Source organism: Xenopus laevis, chromosome 6L (genome assembly GCF_017654675.1).
Source record: "Xenopus laevis strain J_2021 chromosome 6L, Xenopus_laevis_v10.1, whole genome shotgun sequence".
In the NCBI taxonomy this organism is placed as follows: Eukaryota; Metazoa; Chordata; class Amphibia; order Anura; family Pipidae; genus Xenopus; species Xenopus laevis.
This window is the reverse complement of record NC_054381.1, coordinates 95482617-95494151: the sequence shown is the minus strand read 5'-3', so window position 1 is coordinate 95494151 and position 11535 is coordinate 95482617.

Genomic DNA, 11535 nt, shown 5'->3' with positions numbered 1-11535 from the left:
TCCTATATGGTTTTCTATTTATCTAATCTATCTATCTATCTATCTATCTATCTATCTATCTATCTATCTATCTATCTATCTATATATCTATCTATCTATCTCTATCTATCTATCATCTATCTATATATCTATCTATCTATCATCTATCTATCATATAATCCATATCTCTCTCTAGATCTATCTGGATTTTATTTATGTCGTCTATGTATCTACTATGCACCTTTAGAAAGTTTCTGTTTCTACTATATATCACAAACGATGGTATATGGTATATAAAGCATACACCTACTGTATGCAACTGGTCAAATTCTATGTATTTAGTCCATCGGGTTTTTTTGTGGAATGTCGCTTTGTCACTTTGTCTTTTGTCGCAAGTATACACCTTTATATGGTATCTATCTTCATTTGTTATGTATGAATGTGTACATTATTATATGCCCTGCCGCATCCATCTTTTAATATCTTCCCTTCATTTCTTCTTGAAATAGTGGAGAGTTTGACATTTATCCTCTTTGCCCTGTTGAGTTTGTGCATCTCATGGTCACAGCGTTTCTGTAGCGTATTGGTTACATCTTTCATTTCCATGTGATATGTTAGTCAATCTACAAGGCCATAATCACTTAATAACAAGGCTAAATTATTTTTGTGCCTGTGGCTAAGTAGAGCAAGTAGTGTTAGTAACGGGCTCTATCATTAGTGGCCTCTCTCTATACATAGATAAATGTACTGTAAACAGTGTGAAAAGCTTGGTGACTAAAGAATTCTACCTATCCTAAAGTTCTTAAAGTAATGACTTTACACCCTTATGTTACACCTAACCCCCCAACCCCGAAAAAGAAAAATATAATATTAATATAATTGGAGATTTAACTGGTGGAACAGCCATCAGAATAGCAATGCCCTGCAGCTGAAATAATATTAAAAATAGAAGGGATTTGACATTTGAGAAGTCAGTGGCTTGAAATACCCAGTTGTACTTAGCTAATTCAGTCCTTAACCTCTGGTTTCAAATAAATCAATTACAGTCGATTCCACTTCAGTTCAGAAGGACACGAGATTTTTTGGTTAATTGAATACACTTTACTCATTTTTGTATAAATATTCATATTTTCAAGTGGCTGTTTCCGCCAAATATAAAATACATTTCTATCCAATGAAGGGTAACAGAACATTAAGAACTTGCTCCCATTGTTCAGTAACACAAAATAGCGGTTTGCTTCCAAAAATTCACTTTCTGGTCCTGACTTTCCTATCATCTCTCTCTCTCTCTCTCTCTCTCTCTCTCTCTCTCTCTCTCTCTCTCTCTCTCTCTCTCTCTCTCTCTCCAGCCAATTGCTACCAATATACCTTGCTGTAATGATCAGGGAGGTTATGGCTACATGTGTAGCAGCCTCGCCTGTTATCTGCTTTAAACAGATCTAAACGGATATTGATGAATGCAATTGTGATGTGTATTGCTTGATGTATCCTGCTGGCACCATTTTTAGTTTGGAGAGGAAAGGGGTTAATTAACGTCATTATCAATCACTAATGCTTTACTAACGTGTCCAAAGAATAATCGAGTTAGAGAGGTCTGCATGGACGCAACATCTGCTCCACCCGGCTCCACTTCCCACAGTGGGTAGCGCAGCTATTGGCAGTCCCCTCACGTCCCGGGAAGAATAAAGTGTGTGTATTATTGGCATATAAACCATGATCAAATCGTTATAGATGCGGCCTACATGGGGAATTTAAAACATAAATAACAAATGCAGATTTTTTTTCGATAGCAATTGCAGGTGCAGGCAAACACTGGTCATTGGGAATTGGAGTATTGCTTTTAAACGTAAAGTATATATATATATATATATATATATATATATATATATATATATATATATATATATATATATTAACATTATATATATAATATATATATAATGTTCAAAGTGGACCAGCACACCGAAGTTTTCAATCAAAAGAGTTTTATTTCAACATCACTCATGACTCATGAGTGATGTTGAAATAAAACTCTTTTGATTGAAAACTTCGGTGTGCTGGTCCACTTTGAACATTGTATACGCTGATTGACCAAGCACCCACATTCGACCAACAAGGAAGGAGTGCAGGTACTTTGTGAATGTATATATATATATATATATATATATATATATATATATATATATATATATATATATATATATATATATCATCTGTCCAGTGCCTTCATTTCTATTCCCTGCATGGTTCATAAGAAATTAAGTGCAGACCATGGCCCCTGCAGCAGTAGAGAAACTTCTTTATCAAGTTTGCACAGAGCCAGACTAAATTTGTTAGTTGCATGTAGAGTTCATACACTCGTCATAAAATCTGACCCACACGTTGTATATCTTGCCAATTCGACATAAGGGTGCACCTGCCTTTCTGCAGTTTGGGGTAGGATCAGTGAGTGGTTTAGTGTCTTGTCCTCTTATTGTACAGACAGGATATAAGGTATTAACGGTAACAATGTTGCAAAGGTGAAAATAATGTTGTAAAAGTTTTAGGAACTGAGAGTGCTGAGATGTCCTGTAGGTGTTCAGCTGGCATCAAAGTAACCCATAAACTAATACATAATAAGCCCCTTATACTGCACTAAGAGTCCATTGGGGGATTAAAAAGTGCTTTCAAAAAGGTATTTGAATTTCTCTGGGTTCTGGTATGAACTCCAGTGTTTATCCTCTCTTCTATCGTCAAAGCGACTTATAATGTATGGAAGCATTAAAAAATCAAAGTCATTACTGGACATGAAGCTGTTTTACTGTATTCATAAATCACTATCATTTCTACTAAATGAAGATCAAGAGTACATTTTCCCATTTTGAACTGCAAGCTCTTAGGTTTATGGGCAGCAGAGCTATAGCCCCTTAGAAGCCATAAGGCCTGATTTGGACATGGAAACAAGCATTTTTACTAACAGGCTGATGAAAATGTCGACCCAGGAGCATGCAGTTTAATATATATATATATATATATATATATATATATATATATATATATATATATATATATATATAAATATATATATATATATATATATATATATATATATATATATATATATATATATATATATATATATATATATATATATATATATATATATATATAATAAATTCAAATAGTTGATCGTGCGCCTTGTAAGTTAAACAGAAACCAAAGTAGCACAAAAATAGTGACCACAAAAGGTAAGATAACCTTGCGAGTAATAAGTCTAGAACTTTATTATTACACACGACTAGAATACACAGAGCTTACACTTGTAATGACATTTAAATAACACTAGTGATGAAAGATTTGGGTTATCGCTGGTTTCAAATCAATTTGGAATGTCCTACTCCTGGATCCCTGGGCTAAATGTTATGATAGGACTAATTTTATAATTATAGATAAGAGGGAAAAGTCAACTGCTAACTGTGCCTCACGTGATCTCACAGATGTTATAGGGACCTCTGAACACAAGTCTCTCTTTTTTTTTGGCAGCCTTGTGATGTATACAATGGGGCAGTGTTGGAGAGAAGAGTTATGTGTCTTATGTCATATACAGCCTGGGATCCCCCATTCCAAGGTTTATCATGTGATGTGTTAGGGTAGCACCCTTCTCTTATAAACAGAAAGTGCAGACACAAAACACTTTATTGTTTAGGGTTTACCCCTTTCATTCCTCCGATGCATTCGATTATAAGGTCGCACAGTAACCCAGCCCACCATATGCTCATACATTCTATTGTTTACATTAATGCAGGAATGCCGTAAAATAAGGCCCACGGGGATTGCATTCCAGCTGGAAATTATAAAAGGCAAAAGGCAAGGTAAAATCGTTTTTAAACAGCCCAAACATGATGACATCACAGTTCTCCAGTCTATCAAAGATACATTACAAACCAAGAGTAATATTACTTGAATTCACTACTAGATCCGAAAGTCAAGGCAAAAATTGTTTTCTTTACATTTCAGGGCTTTGGGCGGACAGTAAATCTTAAAGAATCATCCATAATAAAAGGTGCAGGGCGTTTAAAAGAGCTAAACTATATCCACAAGTAATGTAGAATGAATGTAGAAAGTGCTCCTCTCCCTCAGCAAACAAGCAACACAGAATAATTGGTATTATGTTGTAACCATACTAAGAAAACCTGCCCTAGCTTCAATCATCACTGTGCTTTCGTCATTCTAACAGCTCTACGTCACGAACATGTAACTGCTGGCTGGGTTGCTATGGTTTTATCTGGGCTGGACAACCTTGCCCATCTTATTACATCAGCTTCAGTGTTATATCTCTACTGGTGCTTCATAAATTGCACTTGGCATTAATACACAGATACATTACTATATGATAGTCATATTTTTTCGTCTAGGAACAACCTTTCTAGCACTTTTTTTAATGGGGCCAAATAATTTATTAAATATTTTGATTCCCGTAAATGATCTCTATTATAATCCTGGGTACGTTTGCAAATGAATAGGCATGCTATAACAACCAAGATATACTTTGTAAAGTGGAACTATGTCCAAAGTTTATTATTTTGCCAGAAGGAAAGTAATTTGTCATTGTCTTGTCAAATGTTGTTTCAAGGACCGCCCATAACGAAGAAGCTCTGGTTTCGAGAACTTTTGCATTGTTTTACTTAATTCATTGCAGGACTTCAGCTATCATTTTATTTCTACTGTCTCTTTAAAAACCTTTACAGAACTTTTAAATTGACTTAGGTGTGGAACCTGTTGTTTTTAATTATTTTAGTGGGTAATATATAAATTCTCTACAGCTGCAAAACTATAACAAACCTCCAGTACGAAATCGAATGGTTTGCCTGTATGACTGCTTGGTTTTGCAAGTAATAATGTCAGATAAGTAATATAAGGGTTTTAACTAATCAAATCTAAACGATATTCATATACCCAAAGGCCAAGGCTACTGTAGATATGATCAACACAAATAATTTGCTTAAGCAAAGGGGGCAAATCCTTGTGTGAAGTGGGTGGGGGTGTTTAGTGGTTTTAGCTGGCGGATGACTGCGCCTATAGCTCTGGGCTAAGAAATTGTTGGTAATCCTCATACTGCAGAAAATAAAGTGTATGCACAAAGTAAAGTATTAAGGCTGTTTAGATAATCGTTTCATTAAACATTTTTGGGCAGATAGCTGTTATTATGGTAATAACACAATGAAACACCTATATTATATATATACAATTTAAAAAAAATAAAATATATATATATATATTTATTTTTCTAAGTTCATATATGTTTGTGTGTATATATATCTATCTATCTATCTATATATATATATATATATATATATATATATATATATATATATATATATATATATATATATATATATATATATATATATATATAAAAAAGTCCAGACCAATATAGTCAATAAAGGAAAATTGCTTTATCTGAAACTCTTTTTCAGATAAAGTAATTTTCTTTTATTCACTATATTGGGCTGGACTTTTTTTTTTTATATATATTTTGTCTAGGATATGGACTAAGTCCGAGACAGGGACTCCGCTCCACTCCAGTTTGTACACACACACACACACACACACACATATATATATATGTGTGTATATAAGTTTGCGGAAATAGTGCATGGTACAGGAACATTCACCATATGAGTTGAGGTTCAGCACCCATCATTATAAATATTATAGATTCTGGCAGGGTGTGAGCACTCCCCTCAAACATTTGTTACAAAATACTATTTCTCTTGGGTTTCTGGTGTTGGCCCTGGGAGGCAAATCATTGCTATTCCTAGCAGCAGAGCAAGTCCCAATGCAGACTTTGTGCCTTGCTCAGTAATGGCAGTAAAGGCTCTGCTTCTGCTGTACTTGATATTCCAGCTTGAGCCTCCCATTCTGTAAGCTCAGCCAGGGGGAGTGTCGCCCCAGGCCAAACATATGCTTCTTTCCATTGCACTAATCCACCTTCAGCTTGGAGGAATAATTGCCTGAGTGGCCATGGATTCACAGCGCATTGTCCCTTGTTGGCTCCCATCAGCAAGGCACACGCCATTTCAATCAACTCTATTCAGGGCACTGTCTCCTTTTATCAAACCCCAGACCTTGCAAATGATGTGAACATTTAACAAACAGTTGTACCAGCATTACTTGGCACAGGACCTTGTAACACCACAGCAGAGACGAATAGAAATGCGCAGCTGAATATTATAACTGCAAACTGAGGGACAACTTCTTCTGCCCTTCTACTTTGTTCCGTCTAAGATTGGGTTAAAGGTAACCTATATAATTAGCTGACATCATAACTGATGCTGGTGCTATTTAGGATCTTTTCTGGCTTTTTGCTAAATGATTTTGTTGCAAATTGAAAAATAGGTGCAACTGATATGCGCAGCTGGGTATGTAGTCATGGCCCAAGTCCAATAACTTAATAAAAGATTGCATACGACTACAAAAGATGTTGTTCGTTGAGATTACATAGTTTTGTGCTTAGAGTACAATGAGTAGGAGTCGCAGTTAATACAGGCTGTTCCTCTGACTTCAGCTTATATAGCAGCCCTTAGTGGTATCCTTCATAAGTCCCAAGTTCCCATACAGTTTCAATACATCCAGTATTTAAATGACCAAAACACATTTTTCATATCAGAAACAAAACTTATTTACAAGTGGGGGTTTATCCTATTGCACTAAAGTAAAAAAAAAAAAACATATTTCTGTGCACAAAATATATTTATCTACATACATATATTTAAAAATATTAGTTGAAGAAGCCATACAACTTATTGTATGTGTGCAGACATCATTATTAACAACAGCCACAGAAGATATAAAAATATTAATGTGCTGGCTAATGCCTCTGTGGCAGAGGGTATGCTCAGTATACACCATGCCCTAATTTTCTAAATGTCTAAGGCCTATTCCATTCGAAAAAGACTATATCAGTGGTCATATTTTGCCTTAAAGGCTAGCATACCTTATATATTAATTTTGGTGTGAACTGCCCCAGGTATATCCAACTGGTGCTTTGAGTGAGCCATAAATATTCACTGATGTGCAGCGTTTACAATGTTTTTGGGAATTAAAATAGCTTTTTAGAGGATTTTAGGAACTCTAGTCCTGGGTCCTTGTTGGGCATACTTAGCAAGATGCAGAAAACATTTACACAGTTATAAATGATGCTCCCCTTACAGTATAGGAAAACAAAAGTCAGGACAGCCACCTGCAGCCCTCCTTATAAATGGGAGGTAAATTATAATACTGACTCACTCACTGTGGATACAAATTCCAATTAGAAACAGTAGCCACGTTGAAATGGATTTCAGACTATCAAACCAACAATAGACGCCTCGTGCGATCATCTCACGCAATGAAAAATGATCGACTGGCCAGCAACTGTCACTTTCCCAACATGATTTGTGGCCCAGTGCTAGATAATAAATATGTGTATTTCCTAGCTGAAAAGGAGGGCTGCATGCAAATAACAGTCCCTGGCTGGAATAATAGATCAGAATTCCAAGGAAAATCAATGTATTCAAAAGCTTCATTTATTTGTCATGTTTTAGAATAGAATATTGATTTATTTTTACAGACCTAATTATACTGAGACACAAATTCTAACCACCTAATTGTGGATTTACAGCTCTTATTTATCTACAGCAGCCGCGTTGTATGATTTAAAATGCTAATTGACTCACGTACCTAAATCCCTAAGAATTTTGTCAATTACAAGTAGTATAATTATTATTGTTACCAATTTAATGACTGCATTATGTATTTATTACTTTTAAATGCACCGGTCGATATGAAATACCCAACAGAATATGACCCCCCCCATGGGAAACAATGTTGCAAATACCGGATGGGGGCCTGAAGGCACAATATATAAAATATGGGGGGAAATTCTTATGTTATGGCTTAAATATTATTGCTACAGGGGTTGCCTGACGCCTAATTATTTCCATATAACTGCAGCCTTGCTTTCAGCTGGGTATCATCAATTGTGGATAAGCAAAATCTTAAAACCGAAAGATTTGGAATTGGATTGTACTGCTGACATGGCCAACTCTTTGGTGTTCATTAGAGAATTACTAAACCTATAATACACTTGTTGACACACCTTAAGATTGTTTATTTTCTTTTTTTGTGAAATGTCACTTAGGACCTGGGTCTTAGGTAATTAAACTGCACCTTCATGTTGCCTTTGTAGTAGTAGTGTCCTGTTATTATTACTATAGCAGTGGCGTTAGGATTAACCAGGCACATACCAGATGATGATGATAATTCACTTACATCCCATCTCTGGTCTCTGTGTAATATACAGGCAGGGTATTGAGATTGGAGGTAGATACGGCTAGAACATAAAGTTTCTCAGTCACTTATGCGATCTAATGAAGTACAATGGAATACCCTGATCTCTTGTGAAAGATCTTTGTTAGGATATATTCTCAACTGCCATGAGCTTCCCAAAAACCCTCATCAATAGAAATCTAGCACTATTGCGCAATGTAACAAAACCTTTCCTAAGTACCTGATATGGGTAACCTTTCCAGGTTGTATCGTTTGGCCTATGACTACTATTGGCCCAGGGAGTGTCAATTTTATAGAAAAGGAGACTACACACAGGTCAAAGTTTGTGGCATTTAACTACAATGAATGCAATAACAAGTAGCAGAACCAGAATTACTGCTCATAATTAAAAATGCCACAACTGCTCAAAGTTATTGGTTGACACGTATTGGGTTGATTTTTTGCACCTCATTGAATGGAAATAATTCTGCCCTTATAGAAACCTATGTGTGATGATAAAGACTAGTGAAAGAGAGATAGATATCCAGCGACAGAGGAGTAGAAGCAAGGGACAGAGTTATGACAGGAGACAAGGAAAGAAGAGGAAAGAAGAGACCGAGAGCAAAACACAGAGAGGGGGATTCTGAGAAAATGAGAGATGAGATAGAGATGGAGGGAGACTTGTGATAGGAGTGAAAGAGCAATTCGATTGAAATTAGAAAATAAGAAACTTGAGCAGCGAGGAAGAGACAGTTGGAGAGAGAGAAGAATGTAGTGAGAGGGGTTTGAGGAAGAAAGGAAAGAGTAAAAGATGTAGAAAAGAGCGAGAGAAATGAAAAGCAAGAAAGGAAGATAGAGAGAAATAGCAAAGACTTGGGGATGGGGCATGGGGGTGGGAGAGAGAGAGAGAGAGAGAGAGAGAGAGAGAGAGAGAGAGAGAGAGAAAGTGTACACAGAGAGATATGAGGAACTGAAGGTAAAGAGATTGGAACAATAGGAATCCACAGACGCGAACACATTAATAAACATGGTCATTTCCAATAAAAAGCAGGCATTATAGTTTGAGACGTGACAGGGTCACCCAGCAGCTGTGCAAGCCCGGGGCTCTCATGTCGCTTCTGATAGCTCCGCTTCTTGCCATCCCAGCGTGCCCGGGGGCGAGCAATAGCCAGCGGCTCTACCAGTGGCACCTAATGATAAAGGGCTTAGCCAATGTGTCAGAGAACAGAGCGCCTCTCACATCGAAACTAATCGCTAGCAGCCACCGTCCCGCCCCTCCCACCCCCTCTAATCTGGAACATTTAAAGCCCATTTCCACGTCTCACATGGCAACTCTTACCTCATCCCGAGCAGCTCCCAGAAAAAAACATAAGAGTGCTGAGATTTTAATTAACAGAAATGATAGGTGCAGAAGTTAAGCAGACTTGGGTATGATAGATTTCTATTGTCAACTAGAGGGTCCAAGAGCTGTGAAACGATATATTAACTGAGATCCCATCTCCTGTTAATCACATTACACTTTAAGTGAGCATGTGTAATTTCACCCACCAATGATTTATTTAAGCGATGAAACACAATTACAAGTCTCATATACAAACAGAGGCTATAGGATTGTTTTCAGTAAAGGCAGGATTTGATTTATGAACACTTTAGAACGTTTCTGCTCCAGTTTGCAGGGCCCAAACTAGTGTTAACCAATTAATGGCCCAGGCACCCTTTTTGGGTTCCTGTTACATCAACATTTCCAGTATTATTACTGTTTAATCTCTCTTAAATTAATGCTGGTAAGCCATGGAGCAAGTGCCATACTGTATTTCGCTACTATTCATGACTGGATGTTGTGGGATTGGGCTTCACAAAGATGATGGCTGATTGTGCTGAAGCATTGGACTGGCGCTCAGATTGAACCAGAGAATCATATGAAACAGAAGGGACATATAGTACTTACCTGACCTTCCACACTCACTTGTGTACATAGAAGTTGCTGGACATCACATCAACATACTTTTAGGCTCCAATAAACGTGGGGCATAAGACATTTTTCATAAATAATTATTATTAGTCAGAGAACCCCTTTAATCTGCTGGGCCCCGTTACAAGGTTTGCTTCCTCTACAGTTACACACCCCTGCCCACTGAGGCTGCTAGAACATTTAGTCCAGAGTAGCCAAGTGAGATCCAACTGGATTCCATTGCACTTACTCAGAGTGATCTGTCTAGTATCCCTCTGGTAAGGAACTGTTCTCCCTGTCTGTTTGAAAACAACTGACCAGGTGTGTCCAAGCAATAGGCCTACTAAACCACACTATTTGAGTACAGCATAGTATTTTAGAAGGGCACACTAATGATCATTTTTGTGCACATGGCCAAAAAGAAAGTAAAGGGAATGTGGTCTCCAACATAAATAATCTTTATCTTTTAGACATTATTATTTTCTGTAGGTCTTCAATTGACATTTACACAATAGTGCAATAGTAGTGCAATAGTAGTGACAGCTGTGAAAGTCCATAGAGGCACAGATTGCTCACATTTTTTTAAATTCCTGGCTTGGGGGCAATATTTGGTTATATAAAAAACAGGTGTACTGCCAAACATAGCCTCCTGTAGGCTGCCAGTCCATATAGTGGCTACCAAATCACAACCCTTATTTTCCAACCCAGGAACATTTTTCATGCTTGTATTGCTAACTCATTTTAATTGCTCATTCTAAATGTTGCTCACCGGTAAAAAAGGATGGGGACTTCTGTTCTAGCAAATAATTTAGATTGCCTTAAGACAGAGACAAGCAATAAATCAGCTTCTGATTTTTATTTTAAAGTAGTTCCAACAAGAAATAAAGACTTTTTTCATTTACTTTCTATTCTCTATGTGTGACCATTTTTGTAATATTGAAGTTCAAAGTTAAACTTTTTCACCTTTTTACTTTCTGAAGCAGCTCTAGAGGGAGTGTCACTGACTCTTTAAACTGTTATAAATTGATACATTTAGATTTTAGATGATACATTTCATATATTTGTCCCTGCTGAGAGCTGAATCCCTAACTTAGCTGTTAGAATTGATAAAATAGTTGCTAATATTCCACAGATGCATCTGATAAATGTATCAACTGATGTAGCAAATTGTAACAGTTCAGAATCTTCACCTATATCACTGAGCTGCCAGACTGAAACACCAGAGACAGTACACTGAACTAGTGATGTGCAGGTCAGGTTTTTCTTGACCCGCTCCCGACCCACACCCAACCAAACCCGGGCCCACCCGCACCTGC